The 24,160-nt window shown below is 47.7% G+C and overlaps 16 non-coding genes across 16 annotated transcripts; all 16 read left to right on the plus strand.

Moving 5' to 3' along the window:
• The first annotated feature begins 1,127 nt into the window (after window positions 1-1,127).
• LOC142688676 (U2 spliceosomal RNA) lies at window positions 1,128-1,318 on the plus strand. Its single transcript, XR_012857738.1, has one exon. It is a non-coding gene; the product is annotated as a U2 spliceosomal RNA (small nuclear RNA).
• A 1,282-nt stretch (window positions 1,319-2,600) lies between these two features.
• LOC142688776 (U2 spliceosomal RNA) lies at window positions 2,601-2,791 on the plus strand. Its single transcript, XR_012857829.1, has one exon. It is a non-coding gene; the product is annotated as a U2 spliceosomal RNA (small nuclear RNA).
• A 1,300-nt stretch (window positions 2,792-4,091) lies between these two features.
• LOC142688677 (U2 spliceosomal RNA) lies at window positions 4,092-4,282 on the plus strand. The gene has a single exon (XR_012857739.1). It is a non-coding gene; the product is annotated as a U2 spliceosomal RNA (small nuclear RNA).
• Window positions 4,283-5,562: 1,280 nt separating this feature from the next.
• LOC142688679 (U2 spliceosomal RNA) lies at window positions 5,563-5,753 on the plus strand. Its single transcript, XR_012857741.1, has one exon. It is a non-coding gene; the product is annotated as a U2 spliceosomal RNA (small nuclear RNA).
• A 1,296-nt stretch (window positions 5,754-7,049) lies between these two features.
• On the plus strand, window positions 7,050-7,240 carry LOC142688681 (U2 spliceosomal RNA). The gene has a single exon (XR_012857742.1). It is a non-coding gene; the product is annotated as a U2 spliceosomal RNA (small nuclear RNA).
• Window positions 7,241-8,528: 1,288 nt separating this feature from the next.
• On the plus strand, window positions 8,529-8,719 carry LOC142688777 (U2 spliceosomal RNA). Its single transcript, XR_012857830.1, has one exon. It is a non-coding gene; the product is annotated as a U2 spliceosomal RNA (small nuclear RNA).
• Window positions 8,720-9,999: 1,280 nt separating this feature from the next.
• On the plus strand, window positions 10,000-10,190 carry LOC142688682 (U2 spliceosomal RNA). Its single transcript, XR_012857743.1, has one exon. It is a non-coding gene; the product is annotated as a U2 spliceosomal RNA (small nuclear RNA).
• A 1,284-nt stretch (window positions 10,191-11,474) lies between these two features.
• On the plus strand, window positions 11,475-11,665 carry LOC142688683 (U2 spliceosomal RNA). The gene has a single exon (XR_012857744.1). It is a non-coding gene; the product is annotated as a U2 spliceosomal RNA (small nuclear RNA).
• Window positions 11,666-12,961: 1,296 nt separating this feature from the next.
• LOC142688684 (U2 spliceosomal RNA) lies at window positions 12,962-13,152 on the plus strand. Its single transcript, XR_012857745.1, has one exon. It is a non-coding gene; the product is annotated as a U2 spliceosomal RNA (small nuclear RNA).
• Window positions 13,153-14,438: 1,286 nt separating this feature from the next.
• Window positions 14,439-14,629, plus strand: LOC142688686 (U2 spliceosomal RNA). Its single transcript, XR_012857747.1, has one exon. It is a non-coding gene; the product is annotated as a U2 spliceosomal RNA (small nuclear RNA).
• Window positions 14,630-15,921: 1,292 nt separating this feature from the next.
• On the plus strand, window positions 15,922-16,112 carry LOC142688687 (U2 spliceosomal RNA). Its single transcript, XR_012857748.1, has one exon. It is a non-coding gene; the product is annotated as a U2 spliceosomal RNA (small nuclear RNA).
• A 1,268-nt stretch (window positions 16,113-17,380) lies between these two features.
• On the plus strand, window positions 17,381-17,571 carry LOC142688688 (U2 spliceosomal RNA). Its single transcript, XR_012857749.1, has one exon. It is a non-coding gene; the product is annotated as a U2 spliceosomal RNA (small nuclear RNA).
• Window positions 17,572-18,855: 1,284 nt separating this feature from the next.
• On the plus strand, window positions 18,856-19,046 carry LOC142688689 (U2 spliceosomal RNA). The gene has a single exon (XR_012857750.1). It is a non-coding gene; the product is annotated as a U2 spliceosomal RNA (small nuclear RNA).
• A 1,281-nt stretch (window positions 19,047-20,327) lies between these two features.
• On the plus strand, window positions 20,328-20,518 carry LOC142688690 (U2 spliceosomal RNA). The gene has a single exon (XR_012857751.1). It is a non-coding gene; the product is annotated as a U2 spliceosomal RNA (small nuclear RNA).
• Window positions 20,519-21,802: 1,284 nt separating this feature from the next.
• LOC142688692 (U2 spliceosomal RNA) lies at window positions 21,803-21,993 on the plus strand. Its single transcript, XR_012857752.1, has one exon. It is a non-coding gene; the product is annotated as a U2 spliceosomal RNA (small nuclear RNA).
• A 1,319-nt stretch (window positions 21,994-23,312) lies between these two features.
• On the plus strand, window positions 23,313-23,503 carry LOC142688693 (U2 spliceosomal RNA). Its single transcript, XR_012857753.1, has one exon. It is a non-coding gene; the product is annotated as a U2 spliceosomal RNA (small nuclear RNA).
• Window positions 23,504-24,160: the final 657 nt, after the last annotated feature.

Consider the following 24,160-nt stretch of genomic DNA (forward strand, 5'->3'; position numbering starts at 1 on the left):
AATGAATAGATTGCCACCTCTTGTTGTGTGTCGTCTGTGTTTCTGTGTTTCCGGCATTTCACATTGGAACACCTCATTCACCTTCCTTGTCTTCTCTCCGACCTCCCTTTTAGGTAAGTTAAAGAGCTGCACCTGAGCCAGCCACTGATTGATTGATTGATTGATTGATTGATTGATTGATTGATTGATGCAGCACAACAGTCAAATAGTGGAGTGGAGTAGGGGAACAGCAAACAGCCAATAAAGCAGCCCGCCCGCTCGCCTGCCCGCCACAATGGACCTACCTGTGTACACTAGATGGATGTGATGGAATGTACTGTCGTCCCTACATTTCAAGAAGAAGTAAGAATTGCAGTTGCAACAAAGCCTTGCTTGCCTACAAAGAGAGCAGCAATTTGGATTTGTTACTATGTTACCTAGAAGAATAACAAACTGTGCAAGGATGGAGGTTGTAGGAGCAAGGAGAAGTTGTCTGTAAAGTTGGTGGATGCCTATTTTCCATTTTGCAGTCCCTTGTCTCCCTCTTGTGGCCTCCTGGAGGCAACTAGCTGTGCAAAAAAAAGACAGCCTGGCGGCCGGCTGTTGCAGTGTTGCCCTCTCAGGCAACACTGAGTGACTGACTGAGCCTCACCGTCTTATATAAAGTTCAGACGGAACTTTGCACGTGTCATAGTGGAGCCCTCAGGATTCCAGAGCCAGCTTTCTGACATCATAATGGGGCCTCAGAGATAAAAGCCTGGGCCCAGGCAGTGTTGGTCAGTGCTGCTCAGCAGGCAGCACTGGACTGGACTGGATTACAGCTGATACAAGGTGTGAAGGAACAAGGGGTGGCTGTGGGCATGCACTTGCTGCCGCTGCCAGTGTTTATCTGCATGGCAGCAGGGCATTTGGGCGTTGCCAGGAAGGCGTTTTTATGTAGATTCCTCCTCTTTCAGCACTGCATTGTGGTGCAAGCAAAAGAAGCAAATCCTGTCTGGCTTCCTCTCCGGCCTTTATTCACCTCCCGTGTAGCTGTGAGTGTGTGAGCCTGCAGGGCCCCATGGAATTGCCTAGAAGTAGGCTGAATCGCTGCAAGGGCTGAACAGCAGTATCGGGCAGGCTCGGGCAACGCGCGGCCCGTTCGGGTTATCGCTTCTCGGCCTTTTGGCTAAGATCAAGTGTAGTATCTGTTCTTATCAGTTTAATATCTGATACGTCCCCTATCTGGGGACCATATATTAAATGGATTTTTAGAACAGGGAGATGGAAATAGAGCTTGCTCTGTCCACTCCACGCATTGACCTGGTATTGCAGTATTTCCAGGACCGGTGCACCCTTTCCTTATGTGTTGACTAAAAGCAGATTCCAAAAGTGTTTTTTGTCTTTGCTATTGTTTCTGTCTTTCTGAAGGGATCTCCCCTTTTAATCCCATTATTTCAACACCTGTTGGACAATGCATGAGTGATAATGAGCTCATTGATTAAATGCAATTAATGAATAGATTGCCACCTCTTGTTGTGTGTCGTCTGTGTTTCTGTGTTTCCGGCATTTCACATTGGAACACCTCATTCACCTTCCTTGTCTTCTCTCCGCCCTCCCTTTTAGGTAAGTTAAAGAGCTGCACCTGAGCCAGCCACTGATTGATTGATTGATTGATTGATTGATTGATTGATTGATTGATTGATTGAACAACAGTCAAATAGTGGAGTGGAGTAGGGGAACAGCAAACAGCCAATAAAGCAGCCCGCCCGCTCGCCTGCCCGCCACAATGGACCTACCTGTGTACACTAGATGGATGTGATGGAATGTACTGTCGTCCCTACATTTCAAGAAGAAGTAAGAATTGCAGTTGCAACAAAGCCTTGCTTGCCTACAAAGAGAGCAGCAATTTGGATTTGTTACTATGTTACCTAGAAGAATAACAAACTGTGCAAGGATGGAGGTTGTAGGAGCAAGGAGAAGTTGTCTGTAAAGTTGGTGGATGCCTATTTTCCATTTTGCAGTCCCTTGTCTCCCTCTTGTGGCCTCCTGGAGGCAACTAGCTGTGCAAAAAAAAGACAGCCTGGCGGCCGGCTGTTGCAGTGTTGCCCTCTCAGGCAACACTGAGTGACTGACTGAGCCTCACCGTCTTATATAAAGTTCAGACGGAACTTTGCACGTGTCATAGTGGAGCCCTCAGGATTCCAGAGCCAGCTTTCTGACATCATAATGGGGCCTCAGAGATAAAAGCCTGGGCCCAGGCAGTGTTGGTCAGTGCTGCTCAGCAGGCAGCACTGGACTGGACTGGATTACAGCTGATACAAGGTGTGAAGGAACAAGGGGTGGCTGTGGGCATGCACTTGCTGCCGCTGCCAGTGTTTATCTGCATGGCAGCAGGGCATTTGGGCGTTGCCAGGAAGGCGTTTTTATGTAGATTCCTCCTCTTTCAGCACTGCATTGTGGTGCAAGCAAAAGAAGCAAATCCTGTCTGGCTTCCTCTCCGGCCTTTATTCACCTCCCGTGTAGCTGTGAGTGTGTGAGCCTGCAGGGCCCCATGGAATTGCCTAGAAGTAGGCTGAATCGCTGCAAGGGCTGAACAGCAGTATCGGGCAGGCTCGGGCAACGCGCGGCCCGTTCGGGTTATCGCTTCTCGGCCTTTTGGCTAAGATCAAGTGTAGTATCTGTTCTTGTCAGTTTAATATCTGATACGTCCCCTATCTGGGGACCATATATTAAATGGATTTTTAGAACAGGGAGATGGAAATAGAGCTTGCTCTGTCCACTCCACGCATTGACCTGGTATTGCAGTATTTCCAGGACCGGTGCACCCTTTCCTTATGTGTTGACTAAAAGCAGATTCCAAAAGTGTTTTTTGTCTTTGCTATTGTTTCTGTCTTTCTGAAGGGATCTCCCCTTTTAATCCCATTATTTCAACACCTGTTGGACAATGCATGAGTGATAATGAGCTCATTGATTAAATGCAATTAATGAATAGATTGCCACCTCTTGTTGTGTGTCGTCTGTGTTTCTGTGTTTCCGGCATTTCACATTGGAACACCTCATTCACCTTCCTTGTCTTCTCTCCGCCCTCCCTTTTAGGTAAGTTAAAGAGCTGCACCTGAGCCAGCCACTGATTGATTGATTGATTGATTGATTGATTGATTGATTGATTGATTGATTGATTGATTGATTGATGCAGCACAACAGTCAAATAGTGGAGTGGAGTAGGGGAACAGCAAACAGCCAATAAAGCAGCCCGCCCGCTCGCCTGCCCGCCACAATGGACCTACCTGTGTACACTAGATGGATGTGATGGAATGTACTGTCGTCCCTACATTTCAAGAAGAAGTAAGAATTGCAGTTGCAACAAAGCCTTGCTTGCCTACAAAGAGAGCAGCAATTTGGATTTGTTACTATGTTACCTAGAAGAATAACAAACTGTGCAAGGATGGAGGTTGTAGGAGCAAGGAGAAGTTGTCTGTAAAGTTGGTGGATGCCTATTTTCCATTTTGCAGTCCCTTGTCTCCCTCTTGTGGCCTCCTGGAGGCAACTAGCTGTGCAAAAAAAAGACAGCCTGGCGGCCGGCTGTTGCAGTGTTGCCCTCTCAGGCAACACTGAGTGACTGACTGAGCCTCACCGTCTTATATAAAGTTCAGACGGAACTTTGCACGTGTCATAGTGGAGCCCTCAGGATTCCAGAGCCAGCTTTCTGACATCATAATGGGGCCTCAGAGATAAAAGCCTGGGCCCAGGCAGTGTTGGTCAGTGCTGCTCAGCAGGCAGCACTGGACTGGACTGGATTACAGCTGATACAAGGTGTGAAGGAACAAGGGGTGGCTGTGGGCATGCACTTGCTGCCGCTGCCAGTGTTTATCTGCATGGCAGCAGGGCATTTGGGCGTTGCCAGGAAGGCGTTTTTATGTAGATTCCTCCTCTTTCAGCACTGCATTGTGGTGCAAGCAAAAGAAGCAAATCCTGTCTGGCTTCCTCTCCGGCCTTTATTCACCTCCCGTGTAGCTGTGAGTGTGTGAGCCTGCAGGGCCCCATGGAATTGCCTAGAAGTAGGCTGAATCGCTGCAAGGGCTGAACAGCAGTATCGGGCAGGCTCGGGCAACGCGCGGCCCGTTCGGGTTATCGCTTCTCGGCCTTTTGGCTAAGATCAAGTGTAGTATCTGTTCTTATCAGTTTAATATCTGATACGTCCCCTATCTGGGGACCATATATTAAATGGATTTTTAGAACAGGGAGATGGAAATAGAGCTTGCTCTGTCCACTCCACGCATTGACCTGGTATTGCAGTATTTCCAGGACCGGTGCACCCTTTCCTTATGTGTTGACTAAAAGCAGATTCCAAAAGTGTTTTTTGTCTTTGCTATTGTTTCTGTCTTTCTGAAGGGATCTCCCCTTTTAATCCCATTATTTCAACACCTGTTGGACAATGCATGAGTGATAATGAGCTCATTGATTAAATGCAATTAATGAATAGATTGCCACCTCTTGTTGTGTGTCGTCTGTGTTTCTGTGTTTCCGGCATTTCACATTGGAACACCTCATTCACCTTCCTTGTCTTCTCTCCGCCCTCCCTTTTAGGTAAGTTAAAGAGCTGCACCTGAGCCAGCCACTGATTGATTGATTGATTGATTGATTGATTGATTGATTGATTGATGCAGCACAACAGTCAAATAGTGGAGTGGAGTAGGGGAACAGCAAACAGCCAATAAAGCAGCCCGCCCGCTCGCCTGCCCGCCACAATGGACCTACCTGTGTACACTAGATGGATGTGATGGAATGTACTGTCGTCCCTACATTTCAAGAAGAAGTAAGAATTGCAGTTGCAACAAAGCCTTGCTTGCCTACAAAGAGAGCAGCAATTTGGATTTGTTACTATGTTACCTAGAAGAATAACAAACTGTGCAAGGATGGAGGTTGTAGGAGCAAGGAGAAGTTGTCTGTAAAGTTGGTGGATGCCTATTTTCCATTTTGCAGTCCCTTGTCTCCCTCTTGTGGCCTCCTGGAGGCAACTAGCTGTGCAAAAAAAAGACAGCCTGGCGGCCGGCTGTTGCAGTGTTGCCCTCTCAGGCAACACTGAGTGACTGACTGAGCCTCACCGTCTTATATAAAGTTCAGACGGAACTTTGCACGTGTCATAGTGGAGCCCTCAGGATTCCAGAGCCAGCTTTCTGACATCATAATGGGGCCTCAGAGATAAAAGCCTGGGCCCAGGCAGTGTTGGTCAGTGCTGCTCAGCAGGCAGCACTGGACTGGACTGGATTACAGCTGATACAAGGTGTGAAGGAACAAGGGGTGGCTGTGGGCATGCACTTGCTGCCGCTGCCAGTGTTTATCTGCATGGCAGCAGGGCATTTGGGCGTTGCCAGGAAGGCGTTTTTATGTAGATTCCTCCTCTTTCAGCACTGCATTGTGGTGCAAGCAAAAGAAGCAAATCCTGTCTGGCTTCCTCTCCGGCCTTTATTCACCTCCCGTGTAGCTGTGAGTGTGTGAGCCTGCAGGGCCCCATGGAATTGCCTAGAAGTAGGCTGAATCGCTGCAAGGGCTGAACAGCAGTATCGGGCAGGCTCGGGCAACGCGCGGCCCGTTCGGGTTATCGCTTCTCGGCCTTTTGGCTAAGATCAAGTGTAGTATCTGTTCTTATCAGTTTAATATCTGATACGTCCCCTATCTGGGGACCATATATTAAATGGATTTTTAGAACAGGGAGATGGAAATAGAGCTTGCTCTGTCCACTCCACGCATTGACCTGGTATTGCAGTATTTCCAGGACCGGTGCACCCTTTCCTTATGTGTTGACTAAAAGCAGATTCCAAAAGTGTTTTTTGTCTTTGCTATTGTTTCTGTCTTTCTGAAGGGATCTCCCCTTTTAATCCCATTATTTCAACACCTGTTGGACAATGCATGAGTGATAATGAGCTCATTGATTAAATGCAATTAATGAATAGATTGCCACCTCTTGTTGTGTGTCGTCTGTGTTTCTGTGTTTCCGGCATTTCACATTGGAACACCTCATTCACCTTCCTTGTCTTCTCTCCGCCCTCCCTTTTAGGTAAGTTAAAGAGCTGCACCTGAGCCAGCCACTGATTGATTGATTGATTGATTGATTGATTGATTGATTGATTGATTGATTGATTGATTGATGCAGCACAACAGTCAAATAGTGGAGTGGAGTAGGGGAACAGCAAACAGCCAATAAAGCAGCCCGCCCGCTCGCCTGCCCGCCACAATGGACCTACCTGTGTACACTAGATGGATGTGATGGAATGTACTGTCGTCCCTACATTTCAAGAAGAAGTAAGAATTGCAGTTGCAACAAAGCCTTGCTTGCCTACAAAGAGAGCAGCAATTTGGATTTGTTACTATGTTACCTAGAAGAATAACAAACTGTGCAAGGATGGAGGTTGTAGGAGCAAGGAGAAGTTGTCTGTAAAGTTGGTGGATGCCTATTTTCCATTTTGCAGTCCCTTGTCTCCCTCTTGTGGCCTCCTGGAGGCAACTAGCTGTGCAAAAAAAAGACAGCCTGGCGGCCGGCTGTTGCAGTGTTGCCCTCTCAGGCAACACTGAGTGACTGACTGAGCCTCACCGTCTTATATAAAGTTCAGACGGAACTTTGCACGTGTCATAGTGGAGCCCTCAGGATTCCAGAGCCAGCTTTCTGACATCATAATGGGGCCTCAGAGATAAAAGCCTGGGCCCAGGCAGTGTTGGTCAGTGCTGCTCAGCAGGCAGCACTGGACTGGACTGGATTACAGCTGATACAAGGTGTGAAGGAACAAGGGGTGGCTGTGGGCATGCACTTGCTGCCGCTGCCAGTGTTTATCTGCATGGCAGCAGGGCATTTGGGCGTTGCCAGGAAGGCGTTTTTATGTAGATTCCTCCTCTTTCAGCACTGCATTGTGGTGCAAGCAAAAGAAGCAAATCCTGTCTGGCTTCCTCTCCGGCCTTTATTCACCTCCCGTGTAGCTGTGAGTGTGTGAGCCTGCAGGGCCCCATGGAATTGCCTAGAAGTAGGCTGAATCGCTGCAAGGGCTGAACAGCAGTATCGGGCAGGCTCGGGCAACGCGCGGCCCGTTCGGGTTATCGCTTCTCGGCCTTTTGGCTAAGATCAAGTGTAGTATCTGTTCTTATCAGTTTAATATCTGATACGTCCCCTATCTGGGGACCATATATTAAATGGATTTTTAGAACAGGGAGATGGAAATAGAGCTTGCTCTGTCCACTCCACGCATTGACCTGGTATTGCAGTATTTCCAGGACCGGTGCACCCTTTCCTTATGTGTTGACTAAAAGCAGATTCCAAAAGTGTTTTTTGTCTTTGCTATTGTTTCTGTCTTTCTGAAGGGATCTCCCCTTTTAATCCCATTATTTCAACACCTGTTGGACAATGCATGAGTGATAATGAGCTCATTGATTAAATGCAATTAATGAATAGATTGCCACCTCTTGTTGTGTGTCGTCTGTGTTTCTGTGTTTCCGGCATTTCACATTGGAACACCTCATTCACCTTCCTTGTCTTCTCTCCGCCCTCCCTTTTAGGTAAGTTAAAGAGCTGCACCTGAGCCAGCCACTGATTGATTGATTGATTGATTGATTGATTGATTGATTGATTGATTGATTGATTGACAGCACAACAGTCAAATAGTGGAGTGGAGTAGGGGAACAGCAAACAGCCAATAAAGCAGCCCGCCCGCTCGCCTGCCCGCCACAATGGACCTACCTGTGTACACTAGATGGATGTGATGGAATGTACTGTCGTCCCTACATTTCAAGAAGAAGTAAGAATTGCAGTTGCAACAAAGCCTTGCTTGCACAAAGAGAGCAGCAATTTGGATTTGTTACTATGTTACCTAGAAGAATAACAAACTGTGCAAGGATGGAGGTTGTAGGAGCAAGGAGAAGTTGTCTGTAAAGTTGGTGGATGCCTATTTTCCATTTTGCAGTCCCTTGTCTCCCTCTTGTGGCCTCCTGGAGGCAACTAGCTGTGCAAAAAAAAGACAGCCTGGCGGCCGGCTGTTGCAGTGTTGCCCTCTCAGGCAACACTGAGTGACTGACTGAGCCTCACCGTCTTATATAAAGTTCAGACGGAACTTTGCACGTGTCATAGTGGAGCCCTCAGGATTCCAGAGCCAGCTTTCTGACATCATAATGGGGCCTCAGAGATAAAAGCCTGGGCCCAGGCAGTGTTGGTCAGTGCTGCTCAGCAGGCAGCACTGGACTGGACTGGATTACAGCTGATACAAGGTGTGAAGGAACAAGGGGTGGCTGTGGGCATGCACTTGCTGCCGCTGCCAGTGTTTATCTGCATGGCAGCAGGGCATTTGGGCGTTGCCAGGAAGGCGTTTTTATGTAGATTCCTCCTCTTTCAGCACTGCATTGTGGTGCAAGCAAAAGAAGCAAATCCTGTCTGGCTTCCTCTCCGGCCTTTATTCACCTCCCGTGTAGCTGTGAGTGTGTGAGCCTGCAGGGCCCCATGGAATTGCCTAGAAGTAGGCTGAATCGCTGCAAGGGCTGAACAGCAGTATCGGGCAGGCTCGGGCAACGCGCGGCCCGTTCGGGTTATCGCTTCTCGGCCTTTTGGCTAAGATCAAGTGTAGTATCTGTTCTTGTCAGTTTAATATCTGATACGTCCCCTATCTGGGGACCATATATTAAATGGATTTTTAGAACAGGGAGATGGAAATAGAGCTTGCTCTGTCCACTCCACGCATTGACCTGGTATTGCAGTATTTCCAGGACCGGTGCACCCTTTCCTTATGTGTTGACTAAAAGCAGATTCCAAAAGTGTTTTTTGTCTTTGCTATTGTTTCTGTCTTTCTGAAGGGATCTCCCCTTTTAATCCCATTATTTCAACACCTGTTGGACAATGCATGAGTGATAATGAGCTCATTGATTAAATGCAATTAATGAATAGATTGCCACCTCTTGTTGTGTGTCGTCTGTGTTTCTGTGTTTCCGGCATTTCACATTGGAACACCTCATTCACCTTCCTTGTCTTCTCTCCGCCCTCCCTTTTAGGTAAGTTAAAGAGCTGCACCTGAGCCAGCCACTGATTGATTGATTGATTGATTGATTGATTGATTGATTGATTGATGCAGCACAACAGTCAAATAGTGGAGTGGAGTAGGGGAACAGCAAACAGCCAATAAAGCAGCCCGCCCGCTCGCCTGCCCGCCACAATGGACCTACCTGTGTACACTAGATGGATGTGATGGAATGTACTGTCGTCCCTACATTTCAAGAAGAAGTAAGAATTGCAGTTGCAACAAAGCCTTGCTTGCCTACAAAGAGAGCAGCAATTTGGATTTGTTACTATGTTACCTAGAAGAATAACAAACTGTGCAAGGATGGAGGTTGTAGGAGCAAGGAGAAGTTGTCTGTAAAGTTGGTGGATGCCTATTTTCCATTTTGCAGTCCCTTGTCTCCCTCTTGTGGCCTCCTGGAGGCAACTAGCTGTGCAAAAAAAAGACAGCCTGGCGGCCGGCTGTTGCAGTGTTGCCCTCTCAGGCAACACTGAGTGACTGACTGAGCCTCACCGTCTTATATAAAGTTCAGACGGAACTTTGCACGTGTCATAGTGGAGCCCTCAGGATTCCAGAGCCAGCTTTCTGACATCATAATGGGGCCTCAGAGATAAAAGCCTGGGCCCAGGCAGTGTTGGTCAGTGCTGCTCAGCAGGCAGCACTGGACTGGACTGGATTACAGCTGATACAAGGTGTGAAGGAACAAGGGGTGGCTGTGGGCATGCACTTGCTGCCGCTGCCAGTGTTTATCTGCATGGCAGCAGGGCATTTGGGCGTTGCCAGGAAGGCGTTTTTATGTAGATTCCTCCTCTTTCAGCACTGCATTGTGGTGCAAGCAAAAGAAGCAAATCCTGTCTGGCTTCCTCTCCGGCCTTTATTCACCTCCCGTGTAGCTGTGAGTGTGTGAGCCTGCAGGGCCCCATGGAATTGCCTAGAAGTAGGCTGAATCGCTGCAAGGGCTGAACAGCAGTATCGGGCAGGCTCGGGCAACGCGCGGCCCGTTCGGGTTATCGCTTCTCGGCCTTTTGGCTAAGATCAAGTGTAGTATCTGTTCTTATCAGTTTAATATCTGATACGTCCCCTATCTGGGGACCATATATTAAATGGATTTTTAGAACAGGGAGATGGAAATAGAGCTTGCTCTGTCCACTCCACGCATTGACCTGGTATTGCAGTATTTCCAGGACCGGTGCACCCTTTCCTTATGTGTTGACTAAAAGCAGATTCCAAAAGTGTTTTTTGTCTTTGCTATTGTTTCTGTCTTTCTGAAGGGATCTCCCCTTTTAATCCCATTATTTCAACACCTGTTGGACAATGCATGAGTGATAATGAGCTCATTGATTAAATGCAATTAATGAATAGATTGCCACCTCTTGTTGTGTGTCGTCTGTGTTTCTGTGTTTCCGGCATTTCACATTGGAACACCTCATTCACCTTCCTTGTCTTCTCTCCGCCCTCCCTTTTAGGTAAGTTAAAGAGCTGCACCTGAGCCAGCCACTGATTGATTGATTGATTGATTGATTGATTGATTGATTGATTGATTGATGCAGCACAACAGTCAAATAGTGGAGTGGAGTAGGGGAACAGCAAACAGCCAATAAAGCAGCCCGCCCGCTCGCCTGCCCGCCACAATGGACCTACCTGTGTACACTAGATGGATGTGATGGAATGTACTGTCGTCCCTACATTTCAAGAAGAAGTAAGAATTGCAGTTGCAACAAAGCCTTGCTTGCCTACAAAGAGAGCAGCAATTTGGATTTGTTACTATGTTACCTAGAAGAATAACAAACTGTGCAAGGATGGAGGTTGTAGGAGCAAGGAGAAGTTGTCTGTAAAGTTGGTGGATGCCTATTTTCCATTTTGCAGTCCCTTGTCTCCCTCTTGTGGCCTCCTGGAGGCAACTAGCTGTGCAAAAAAAAGACAGCCTGGCGGCCGGCTGTTGCAGTGTTGCCCTCTCAGGCAACACTGAGTGACTGACTGAGCCTCACCGTCTTATATAAAGTTCAGACGGAACTTTGCACGTGTCATAGTGGAGCCCTCAGGATTCCAGAGCCAGCTTTCTGACATCATAATGGGGCCTCAGAGATAAAAGCCTGGGCCCAGGCAGTGTTGGTCAGTGCTGCTCAGCAGGCAGCACTGGACTGGACTGGATTACAGCTGATACAAGGTGTGAAGGAACAAGGGGTGGCTGTGGGCATGCACTTGCTGCCGCTGCCAGTGTTTATCTGCATGGCAGCAGGGCATTTGGGCGTTGCCAGGAAGGCGTTTTTATGTAGATTCCTCCTCTTTCAGCACTGCATTGTGGTGCAAGCAAAAGAAGCAAATCCTGTCTGGCTTCCTCTCCGGCCTTTATTCACCTCCCGTGTAGCTGTGAGTGTGTGAGCCTGCAGGGCCCCATGGAATTGCCTAGAAGTAGGCTGAATCGCTGCAAGGGCTGAACAGCAGTATCGGGCAGGCTCGGGCAACGCGCGGCCCGTTCGGGTTATCGCTTCTCGGCCTTTTGGCTAAGATCAAGTGTAGTATCTGTTCTTATCAGTTTAATATCTGATACGTCCCCTATCTGGGGACCATATATTAAATGGATTTTTAGAACAGGGAGATGGAAATAGAGCTTGCTCTGTCCACTCCACGCATTGACCTGGTATTGCAGTATTTCCAGGACCGGTGCACCCTTTCCTTATGTGTTGACTAAAAGCAGATTCCAAAAGTGTTTTTTGTCTTTGCTATTGTTTCTGTCTTTCTGAAGGGATCTCCCCTTTTAATCCCATTATTTCAACACCTGTTGGACAATGCATGAGTGATAATGAGCTCATTGATTAAATGCAATTAATGAATAGATTGCCACCTCTTGTTGTGTGTCGTCTGTGTTTCTGTGTTTCCGGCATTTCACATTGGAACACCTCATTCACCTTCCTTGTCTTCTCTCCGCCCTCCCTTTTAGGTAAGTTAAAGAGCTGCACCTGAGCCAGCCACTGATTGATTGATTGATTGATTGATTGATTGATTGATTGATTGATTGATTGATTGATTGATGCAGCACAACAGTCAAATAGTGGAGTGGAGTAGGGGAACAGCAAACAGCCAATAAAGCAGCCCGCCCGCTCGCCTGCCCGCCACAATGGACCTACCTGTGTACACTAGATGGATGTGATGGAATGTACTGTCGTCCCTACATTTCAAGAAGAAGTAAGAATTGCAGTTGCAACAAAGCCTTGCTTGCCTACAAAGAGAGCAGCAATTTGGATTTGTTACTATGTTACCTAGAAGAATAACAAACTGTGCAAGGATGGAGGTTGTAGGAGCAAGGAGAAGTTGTCTGTAAAGTTGGTGGATGCCTATTTTCCATTTTGCAGTCCCTTGTCTCCCTCTTGTGGCCTCCTGGAGGCAACTAGCTGTGCAAAAAAAAGACAGCCTGGCGGCCGGCTGTTGCAGTGTTGCCCTCTCAGGCAACACTGAGTGACTGACTGAGCCTCACCGTCTTATATAAAGTTCAGACGGAACTTTGCACGTGTCATAGTGGAGCCCTCAGGATTCCAGAGCCAGCTTTCTGACATCATAATGGGGCCTCAGAGATAAAAGCCTGGGCCCAGGCAGTGTTGGTCAGTGCTGCTCAGCAGGCAGCACTGGACTGGACTGGATTACAGCTGATACAAGGTGTGAAGGAACAAGGGGTGGCTGTGGGCATGCACTTGCTGCCGCTGCCAGTGTTTATCTGCATGGCAGCAGGGCATTTGGGCGTTGCCAGGAAGGCGTTTTTATGTAGATTCCTCCTCTTTCAGCACTGCATTGTGGTGCAAGCAAAAGAAGCAAATCCTGTCTGGCTTCCTCTCCGGCCTTTATTCACCTCCCGTGTAGCTGTGAGTGTGTGAGCCTGCAGGGCCCCATGGAATTGCCTAGAAGTAGGCTGAATCGCTGCAAGGGCTGAACAGCAGTATCGGGCAGGCTCGGGCAACGCGCGGCCCGTTCGGGTTATCGCTTCTCGGCCTTTTGGCTAAGATCAAGTGTAGTATCTGTTCTTATCAGTTTAATATCTGATACGTCCCCTATCTGGGGACCATATATTAAATGGATTTTTAGAACAGGGAGATGGAAATAGAGCTTGCTCTGTCCACTCCACGCATTGACCTGGTATTGCAGTATTTCCAGGACCGGTGCACCCTTTCCTTATGTGTTGACTAAAAGCAGATTCCAAAAGTGTTTTTTGTCTTTGCTATTGTTTCTGTCTTTCTGAAGGGATCTCCCCTTTTAATCCCATTATTTCAACACCTGTTGGACAATGCATGAGTGATAATGAGCTCATTGATTAAATGCAATTAATGAATAGATTGCCACCTCTTGTTGTGTGTCGTCTGTGTTTCTGTGTTTCCGGCATTTCACATTGGAACACCTCATTCACCTTCCTTGTCTTCTCTCCGCCCTCCCTTTTAGGTAAGTTAAAGAGCTGCACCTGAGCCAGCCACTGATTGATTGATTGATTGATTGATTGATTGATTGATTGATTGATTGATTGATTGAACAACAGTCAAATAGTGGAGTGGAGTAGGGGAACAGCAAACAGCCAATAAAGCAGCCCGCCCGCTCGCCTGCCCGCCACAATGGACCTACCTGTGTACACTAGATGGATGTGATGGAATGTACTGTCGTCCCTACATTTCAAGAAGAAGTAAGAATTGCAGTTGCAACAAAGCCTTGCTTGCCTACAAAGAGAGCAGCAATTTGGATTTGTTACTATGTTACCTAGAAGAATAACAAACTGTGCAAGGATGGAGGTTGTAGGAGCAAGGAGAAGTTGTCTGTAAAGTTGGTGGATGCCTATTTTCCATTTTGCAGTCCCTTGTCTCCCTCTTGTGGCCTCCTGGAGGCAACTAGCTGTGCAAAAAAAAGACAGCCTGGCGGCCGGCTGTTGCAGTGTTGCCCTCTCAGGCAACACTGAGTGACTGACTGAGCCTCACCGTCTTATATAAAGTTCAGACGGAACTTTGCACGTGTCATAGTGGAGCCCTCAGGATTCCAGAGCCAGCTTTCTGACATCATAATGGGGCCTCAGAGATAAAATCCTGGGCCCAGGCAGTGTTGGTCAGTGCTGCTCAGCAGGCAGCACTGGACTGGACTGGATTACAGCTGATACAAGGTGTGAAGGAACAAGGGGTGGCTGTGGGCATGCACTTGCTGCCGCTGCCAGTGTTTATCTGCATGGCAGCAGGGCATTTGGGCGTTGCCAGGAAGGCGTTTTTATGTAGATTCCTCCTCTTTCAGCACTGCATTGTGGTGCAAGCAAAAGAAGCAAATCCTGTCTGGCTTCCTCTCCGGCCTTTATTCACCTCCCGTGTAGCTGTGAGTGTGTGAGCCTGCAGGGCCCCATGGAATTGCCTAGAAGTAGGCTGAATCGCTGCAAGGGCTGAACAGCAGTATCGGGCAGGCTCGGGCAATGCGCGGCCCGTTCGGGTTATCGCTTCTCGGCCTTTTGGCTAAGATCAAGTGTAGTATCTGTTCTTATCAGTTTAATATCTGATACGTCCCCTATCTGGGGACCATATATTAAATGGATTTTTAGAACAGGGAGATGGAAATAGAGCTTGCTCTGTCCACTCCACGCATTGACCTGGTATTGCAGTATTTCCAGGACCGGTGCACCCTTTCCTTATGTGTTGACTAAAAGCAGATTCCAAAAGTGTTTTTTGTCTTTGCTATTGTTTCTGTCTTTCTGAAGGGATCTCCCCTTTTAATCCCATTATTTCAACACCTGTTGGACAATGCATGAGTGATAATGAGCTCATTGATTAAATGCAATTAATGAATAGATTGCCACCTCTTGTTGTGTGTCGTCTGTGTTTCTGTGTTTCCGGCATTTCACATTGGAACACCTCATTCACCTTCCTTGTCTTCTCTCCGCCCTCCCTTTTAGGTAAGTTAAAGAGCTGCACCTGAGCCAGCCACTGATTGATTGATTGATTGATTGATTGATTGATTGATTGATTGATTGATTGATTGATGCAGCACAACAGTCAAATAGTGGAGTGGAGTAGGGGAACAGCAAACAGCCAATAAAGCAGCCCGCCCGCTCGCCTGCCCGCCACAATGGACCATCCTGTGTACACTAGATGGATGTGATGGAATGTACTGTCGTCCCTACATTTCAAGAAGAAGTAAGAATTGCAGTTGCAACAAAGCCTTGCTTGCCTACAAAGAGAGCAGCAATTTGGATTTGTTACTATGTTACCTAGAAGAATAACAAACTGTGCAAGGATGGAGGTTGTAGGAGCAAGGAGAAGTTGTCTGTAAAGTTGGTGGATGCCTATTTTCCATTTTGCAGTCCCTTGTCTCCCTCTTGTGGCCTCCTGGAGGCAACTAGCTGTGCAAAAAAAAGACAGCCTGGCGGCCGGCTGTTGCAGTGTTGCCCTCTCATGCAACACTGAGTGACTGACTGAGCCTCACCGTCTTATATAAAGTTCAGACGGAACTTTGCACGTGTCATAGTGGAGCCCTCAGGATTCCAGAGCCAGCTTTCTGACATCATAATGGGGCCTCAGAGATAAAAGCCTGGGCCCAGGCAGTGTTGGTCAGTGCTGCTCAGCAGGCAGCACTGGACTGGACTGGATTACAGCTGATACAAGGTGTGAAGGAACAAGGGGTGGCTGTGGGCATGCACTTGCTGCCGCTGCCAGTGTTTATCTGCATGGCAGCAGGGCATTTGGGCGTTGCCAGGAAGGCGTTTTTATGTAGATTCCTCCTCTTTCAGCACTGCATTGTGGTGCAAGCAAAAGAAGCAAATCCTGTCTGGCTTCCTCCCCGGCCTTTATTCACCTCCCGTGTAGCTGTGAGTGTGTGAGCCTGCAGGGCCCCATGGAATTGCCTAGAAGTAGGCTGAATCGCTGCAAGGGCTGAACAGCAGTATCGGGCAGGCTCGGGCAACGCGCGGCCCGTTCGGGTTATCGCTTCTCGGCCTTTTGGCTAAGATCAAGTGTAGTATCTGTTCTTATCAGTTTAATATCTGATACGTCCCCTATCTGGGGACCATATATTAAATGGATTTTTAGAACAGGGAGATGGAAATAGAGCTTGCTCTGTCCACTCCACGCATTGACCTGGTATTGCAGTATTTCCAGGACCGGTGCACCCTTTCCTTATGTGTTGACTAAAAGCAGATTCCAAAAGTGTTTTTTGTCTTTGCTATTGTTTCTGTCTTTCTGAAGGGATCTCCCCTTTTAATCCCATTATTTCAACACCTGTTGGACAATGCATGAGTGATAATGAGCTCATTGATTAAATGCAATTAATGAATAGATTGCCACCTCTTGTTGTGTGTCGTCTGTGTTTCTGTGTTTCCGGCATTTCACATTGGAACACCTCATTCACCTTCCTTGTCTTCTCTCCGCCCTCCCTTTTAGGTAAGTTAAAGAGCTGCACCTGAGCCAGCCACTGATTGATTGATTGATTGATTGATTGATTGATGCAGCACAACAGTCAAATAGTGGAGTGGAGTAGGGGAACAGCAAACAGCCAATAAAGCAGCCCGCCCGCTCGCCTGCCCGCCACAATGGACCTACCTGTGTACACTAGATGGATGTGATGGAATGTACTGTCGTCCCTACATTTCAAGAAGAAGTAAGAATTGCAGTTGCAACAAAGCCTTGCTTGCCTACAAAGAGAGCAGCAATTTGGATTTGTTACTATGTTACCTAGAAGAATAACAAACTGTGCAAGGATGGAGGTTGTAGGAGCAAGGAGAAGTTGTCTGTAAAGTTGGTGGATGCCTATTTTCCATTTTGCAGTCCCTTGTCTCCCTCTTGTGGCCTCCTGGAGGCAACTAGCTGTGCAAAAAAAAGACAGCCTGGCGGCCGGCTGTTGCAGTGTTGCCCTCTCAGGCAACACTGAGTGACTGACTGAGCCTCACCGTCTTATATAAAGTTCAGACGGAACTTTGCACGTGTCATAGTGGAGCCCTCAGGATTCCAGAGCCAGCTTTCTGACATCATAATGGGGCCTCAGAGATAAAAGCCTGGGCCCAGGCAGTGTTGGTCAGTGCTGCTCAGCAGGCAGCACTGGACTGGACTGGATTACAGCTGATACAAGGTGTGAAGGAACAAGGGGTGGCTGTGGGCATGCACTTGCTGCCGCTGCCAGTGTTTATCTGCATGGCAGCAGGGCATTTGGGCGTTGCCAGGAAGGCGTTTTTATGTAGATTCCTCCTCTTTCAGCACTGCATTGTGGTGCAAGCAAAAGAAGCAAATCCTGTCTGGCTTCCTCTCCGGCCTTTATTCACCTCCCGTGTAGCTGTGAGTGTGTGAGCCTGCAGGGCCCCATGGAATTGCCTAGAAGTAGGCTGAATCGCTGCAAGGGCTGAACAGCAGTATCGGGCAGGCTCGGGCAACGCGCGGCCCGTTCGGGTTATCGCTTCTCGGCCTTTTGGCTAAGATCAAGTGTAGTATCTGTTCTTATCAGTTTAATATCTGATACGTCCCCTATCTGGGGACCATATATTAAATGGATTTTTAGAACAGGGAGATGGAAATAGAGCTTGCTCTGTCCACTCCACGCATTGACCTGGTATTGCAGTATTTCCAGGACCGGTGCACCCTTTCCTTATGTGTTGACTAAAAGCAGATTCCAAAAGTGTTTTTTGTCTTTGCTATTGTTTCTGTCTTTCTGAAGGGATCTCCCCTTTTAATCCCATTATTTCAACACCTGTTGGACAATGCATGAGTGATAATGAGCTCATTGATTAAATGCAATTAATGAATAGATTGCCACCTCTTGTTGTGTGTCGTCTGTGTTTCTGTGTTTCCGGCATTTCACATTGGAACACCTCATTCACCTTCCTTGTCTTCTCTCCGCCCTCCCTTTTAGGTAAGTTAAAGAGCTGCACCTGAGCCAGCCACTGATTGATTGATTGATTGATTGATTGATTGATTGATTGATTGATTGATGCAGCACAACAGTCAAATAGTGGAGTGGAGTAGGGGAACAGCAAACAGCCAATAAAGCAGCCCGCCCGCTCGCCTGCCCGCCACAATGGACCTACCTGTGTACACTAGATGGATGTGATGGAATGTACTGTCGTCCCTACATTTCAAGAAGAAGTAAGAATTGCAGTTGCAACAAAGCCTTGCTTGCCTACAAAGAGAGCAGCAATTTGGATTTGTTACTATGTTACCTAGAAGAATAACAAACTGTGCAAGGATGGAGGTTGTAGGAGCAAGGAGAAGTTGTCTGTAAAGTTGGTGGATGCCTATTTTCCATTTTGCAGTCCCTTGTCTCCCTCTTGTGGCCTCCTGGAGGCAACTAGCTGTGCAAAAAAAAGACAGCCTGGCGGCCGGCTGTTGCAGTGTTGCCCTCTCAGGCAACACTGAGTGACTGACTGAGCCTCACCGTCTTATATAAAGTTCAGACGGAACTTTGCACGTGTCATAGTGGAGCCCTCAGGATTCCAGAGCCAGCTTTCTGACATCATAATGGGGCCTCAGAGATAAAAGCCTGGGCCCAGGCAGTGTTGGTCAGTGCTGCTCAGCAGGCAGCACTGGACTGGACTGGATTACAGCTGATACAAGGTGTGAAGGAACAAGGGGTGGCTGTGGGCATGCACTTGCTGCCGCTGCCAGTGTTTATCTGCATGGCAGCAGGGCATTTGGGCGTTGCCAGGAAGGCGTTTTTATGTAGATTCCTCCTCTTTCAGCACTGCATTGTGGTGCAAGCAAAAGAAGCAAATCCTGTCTGGCTTCCTCTCCGGCCTTTATTCACCTCCCGTGTAGCTGTGAGTGTGTGAGCCTGCAGGGCCCCATGGAATTGCCTAGAAGTAGGCTGAATCGCTGCAAGGGCTGAACAGCAGTATCGGGCAGGCTCGGGCAACGCGCGGCCCGTTCGGGTTATCGCTTCTCGGCCTTTTGGCTAAGATCAAGTGTAGTATCTGTTCTTATCAGTTTAATATCTGATACGTCCCCTATCTGGGGACCATATATTAAATGGATTTTTAGAACAGGGAGATGGAAATAGAGCTTGCTCTGTCCACTCCACGCATTGACCTGGTATTGCAGTATTTCCAGGACCGGTGCACCCTTTACTTATGTGTTGACTAAAAGCAGATTCCAAAAGTGTTTTTTGTCTTTGCTATTGTTTCTGTCTTTCTGAAGGGATCTCCCCTTTTAATCCCATTATTTCAACACCTGTTGGACAATGCATGAGTGATAATGAGCTCATTGATTAAATGCAATTAATGAATAGATTGCCACCTCTTGTTGTGTGTCGTCTGTGTTTCTGTGTTTCCGGCATTTCACATTGGAACACCTCATTCACCTTCCTTGTCTTCTCTCCGCCCTCCCTTTTAGGTAAGTTAAAGAGCTGCACCTGAGCCAGCCACTGATTGATTGATTGATTGATTGATTGATTGATTGATTGATTGATTGCAGCACAACAGTCAAATAGTGGAGTGGAGTAGGGGAACAGCAAACAGCCAATAAAGCAGCCCGCCCGCTCGCCTGCCCGCCACAATGGACCTACCTGTGTACACTAGATGGATGTGATGGAATGTACTGTCGTCCCTACATTTCAAGAAGAAGTAAGAATTGCAGTTGCAACAAAGCCTTGCTTGCCTACAAAGAGAGCAGCAATTTGGATTTGTTACTATGTTACCTAGAAGAATAACAAACTGTGCAAGGATGGAGGTTGTAGGAGCAAGGAGAAGTTGTCTGTAAAGTTGGTGGATGCCTATTTTCCATTTTGCAGTCCCTTGTCTCCCTCTTGTGGCCTCCTGGAGGCAACTAGCTGTGCAAAAAAAAGACAGCCTGGCGGCCGGCTGTTGCAGTGTTGCCCTCTCAGGCAACACTGAGTGACTGACTGAGCCTCACCGTCTTATATAAAGTTCAGACGGAACTTTGCACGTGTCATAGTGGAGCCCTCAGGATTCCAGAGCCAGCTTTCTGACATCATAATGGGGCCTCAGAGATAAAAGCCTGGGCCCAGGCAGTGTTGGTCAGTGCTGCTCAGCAGGCAGCACTGGACTGGACTGGATTACAGCTGATACAAGGTGTGAAGGAACAAGGGGTGGCTGTGGGCATGCACTTGCTGCCGCTGCCAGTGTTTATCTGCATGGCAGCAGGGCATTTGGGCGTTGCCAGGAAGGCGTTTTTATGTAGATTCCTCCTCTTTCAGCACTGCATTGTGGTGCAAGCAAAAGAAGCAAATCCTGTCTGGCTTCCTCTCCGGCCTTTATTCACCTCCCGTGTAGCTGTGAGTGTGTGAGCCTGCAGGGCCCCATGGAATTGCCTAGAAGTAGGCTGAATCGCTGCAAGGGCTGAACAGCAGTATCGGGCAGGCTCGGGCAACGCGCGGCCCGTTCGGGTTATCGCTTCTCGGCCTTTTGGCTAAGATCAAGTGTAGTATCTGTTCTTATCAGTTTAATATCTGATACGTCCCCTATCTGGGGACCATATATTAAATGGATTTTTAGAACAGGGAGATGGAAATAGAGCTTGCTCTGTCCACTCCACGCATTGACCTGGTATTGCAGTATTTCCAGGACCGGTGCACCCTTTCCTTATGTGTTGACTAAAAGCAGATTCCAAAAGTGTTTTTTGTCTTTGCTATTGTTTCTGTCTTTCTGAAGGGATCTCCCCTTTTAATCCCATTATTTCAACACCTGTTGGACAATGCATGAGTGATAATGAGCTCATTGATTAAATGCAATTAATGAATAGATTGCCACCTCTTGTTGTGTGTCGTCTGTGTTTCTGTGTTTCCGGCATTTCACATTGGAACACCTCATTCACCTTCCTTGTCTTCTCTCCGCCCTCCCTTTTAGGTAAGTTAAAGAGCTGCACCTGAGCCAGCCACTGATTGATTGATTGATTGATTGATTGATTGATTGATTGATTGATTGATGCAGCACAACAGTCAAATAGTGGAGTGGAGTAGGGGAACAGCAAACAGCCAATAAAGCAGCCCGCCCGCTCGCCTGCCCGCCACAATGGACCTACCTGTGTACACTAGATGGATGTGATGGAATGTACTGTCGTCCCTACATTTCAAGAAGAAGTAAGAATTGCAGTTGCAACAAAGCCTTGCTTGCCTACAAAGAGAGCAGCAATTTGGATTTGTTACTATGTTACCTAGAAGAATAACAAACTGTGCAAGGATGGAGGTTGTAGGAGCAAGGAGAAGTTGTCTGTAAAGTTGGTGGATGCCTATTTTCCATTTTGCAGTCCCTTGTCTCCCTCTTGTGGCCTCCTGGAGGCAACTAGCTGTGCAAAAAAAAGACAGCCTGGCGGCCGGCTGTTGCAGTGTTGCCCTCTCAGGCAACACTGAGTGACTGACTGAGCCTCACCGTCTTATATAAAGTTCAGACGGAACTTTGCACGTGTCATAGTGGAGCCCTCAGGATTCCAGAGCCAGCTTTCTGACATCATAATGGGGCCTCAGAGATAAAAGCCTGGGCCCAGGCAGTGTTGGTCAGTGCTGCTCAGCAGGCAGCACTGGACTGGACTGGATTACAGCTGATACAAGGTGTGAAGGAACAAGGGGTGGCTGTGGGCATGCACTTGCTGCCGCTGCCAGTGTTTATCTGCATGGCAGCAGGGCATTTGGGCGTTGCCAGGAAGGCGTTTTTATGTAGATTCCTCCTCTTTCAGCACTGCATTGTGGTGCAAGCAAAAGAAGCAAATCCTGTCTGGCTTCCTCTCCGGCCTTTATTCACCTCCCGTGTAGCTGTGAGTGTGTGAGCCTGCAGGGCCCCATGGAATTGCCTAGAAGTAGGCTGAATCGCTGCAAGGGCTGAACAGCAGTATCGGGCAGGCTCGGGCAACGCGCGGCCCGTTCGGGTTATCGCTTCTCGGCCTTTTGGCTAAGATCAAGTGTAGTATCTGTTCTTATCAGTTTAATATCTGATACGTCCCCTATCTGGGGACCATATATTAAATGGATTTTTAGAACAGGGAGATGGAAATAGAGCTTGCTCTGTCCACTCCACGCATTGACCTGGTATTGCAGTATTTCCAGGACCGGTGCACCCTTTCCTTATGTGTTGACTAAAAGCAGATTCCAAAAGTGTTTTTTGTCTTTGCTATTGTTTCTGTCTTTCTGAAGGGATCTCCCCTTTTAATCCCATTATTTCAACACCTGTTGGACAATGCATGAGTGATAATGAGCTCATTGATTAAATGCAATTAATGAATAGATTGCCACCTCTTGTTGTGTGTCGTCTGTGTTTCTGTGTTTCCGGCATTTCACATTGGAACACCTCATTCACCTTCCTTGTCTTCTCTCCGCCCTCCCTTTTAGGTAAGTTAAAGAGCTGCACCTGAGCCAGCCACTGATTGATTGATTGATTGATTGATTGATTGATTGATTGATTGATTGATTGATTGATTGCAGCACAACAGTCAAATAGTGGAGTGGAGTAGGGGAACAGCAAACAGCCAATAAAGCAGCCCGCCCGCTCGCCTGCCCGCCACAATGGACCCGCTCGCCTGCCCGCCACAATGGACCTACCTGTGTACACTAGATGGATGTGATGGAATGTACTGTCGTCCCTACATTTCAAGAAGAAGTAAGAATTGCAGTTGCAACAAAGCCTTGCTTGCCTACAAAGAGAGCAGCAATTTGGATTTGTTACTATGTTACCTAGAAGAATAACAAACTGTGCAAGGATGGAGGTTGTAGGAGCAAGGAGAAGTTGTCTGTAAAGTTGGTGGATGCCTATTTTCCATTTTGCAGTCCCTTGTCTCCCTCTTGTGGCCTCCTGGAGGCAACTAGCTGTGCAAAAAAAAGACAGCCTGGCGGCCGGCTGTTGCAGTGTTGCCCTCTCAGGCAACACTGAGTGACTGACTGAGCCTCACCGTCTTATATAAAGTTCAGACGGAACTTTGCACGTGTCATAGTGGAGCCCTCAGGATTCCAGAGCCAGCTTTCTGACATCATAATGGGGCCTCAGAGATAAAAGCCTGGGCCCAGGCAGTGTTGGTCAGTGCTGCTCAGCAGGCAGCACTGGACTGGACTGGATTACAGCTGATACAAGGTGTGAAGGAACAAGGGGTGGCTGTGGGCATGCACTTGCTGCCGCTGCCAGTGTTTATCTGCATGGCAGCAGGGCATTTGGGCGTTGCCAGGAAGGCGTTTTTATGTAGATTCCTCCTCTTTCAGCACTGCATTGTGGTGCAAGCAAAAGAAGCAAATCCTGTCTGGCTTCCTCTCCGGCCTTTATTCACCTCCCGTGTAGCTGTGAGTGTGTGAGCCTGCAGGGCCCCATGGAATTGCCTAGAAGTAGGCTGAATCGCTGCAAGGGCTGAACAGCAGTATCGGGCAGGCTCGGGCAACGCGCGGCCCGTTCGGGTTATCGCTTCTCGGCCTTTTGGCTAAGATCAAGTGTAGTATCTGTTCTTATCAGTTTAATATCTGATACGTCCCCTATCTGGGGACCATATATTAAATGGATTTTTAGAACAGGGAGATGGAAATAGAGCTTGCTCTGTCCACTCCACGCATTGACCTGGTATTGCAGTATTTCCAGGACCGGTGCACCCTTTCCTTATGTGTTGACTAAAAGCAGATTCCAAAAGTGTTTTTTGTCTTTGCTATTGTTTCTGTCTTTCTGAAGGGATCTCCCCTTTTAATCCCATTATTTCAACACCTGTTGGACAATGCATGAGTGATAATGAGCTCATTGATTAAATGCAATTAATGAATAGATTGCCACCTCTTGTTGTGTGTCGTCTGTGTTTCTGTGTTTCCGGCATTTCACATTGGAACACCTCATTCACCTTCCTTGTCTTCTCTCCGCCCTCCCTTTTAGGTAAGTTAAAGAGCTGCACCTGAGCCAGCCACTGATTGATTGATTGATTGATTGATTGATTGATTGATTGATTGATTGATTGATTGATTGATTGATGCAGCACAACAGTCAAATAGTGGAGTGGAGTAGGGGAACAGCAAACAGCCAATAAAGCAGCCCGCCCGCTCGCCTGCCCGCCACAATGGACCTACCTGTGTACACTAGATGGATGTGATGGAATGTACTGTCGTCCCTACATTTCAAGAAGAAGTAAGAATTGCAGTTGCAACAAAGCCTTGCTTGCCTACAAAGAGAGCAGCAATTTGGATTTGTTACTATGTTACCTAGAAGAATAACAAACTGTGCAAGGATGGAGGTTGTAGGAGCAAGGAGAAGTTGTCTGTAAAGTTGG

The sequence above is a fragment of the Rhinoderma darwinii genome (assembly GCF_050947455.1).
Source record: "Rhinoderma darwinii isolate aRhiDar2 chromosome 5 unlocalized genomic scaffold, aRhiDar2.hap1 SUPER_5_unloc_26, whole genome shotgun sequence".
Taxonomy (NCBI): domain Eukaryota; kingdom Metazoa; phylum Chordata; class Amphibia; order Anura; family Rhinodermatidae; genus Rhinoderma; species Rhinoderma darwinii.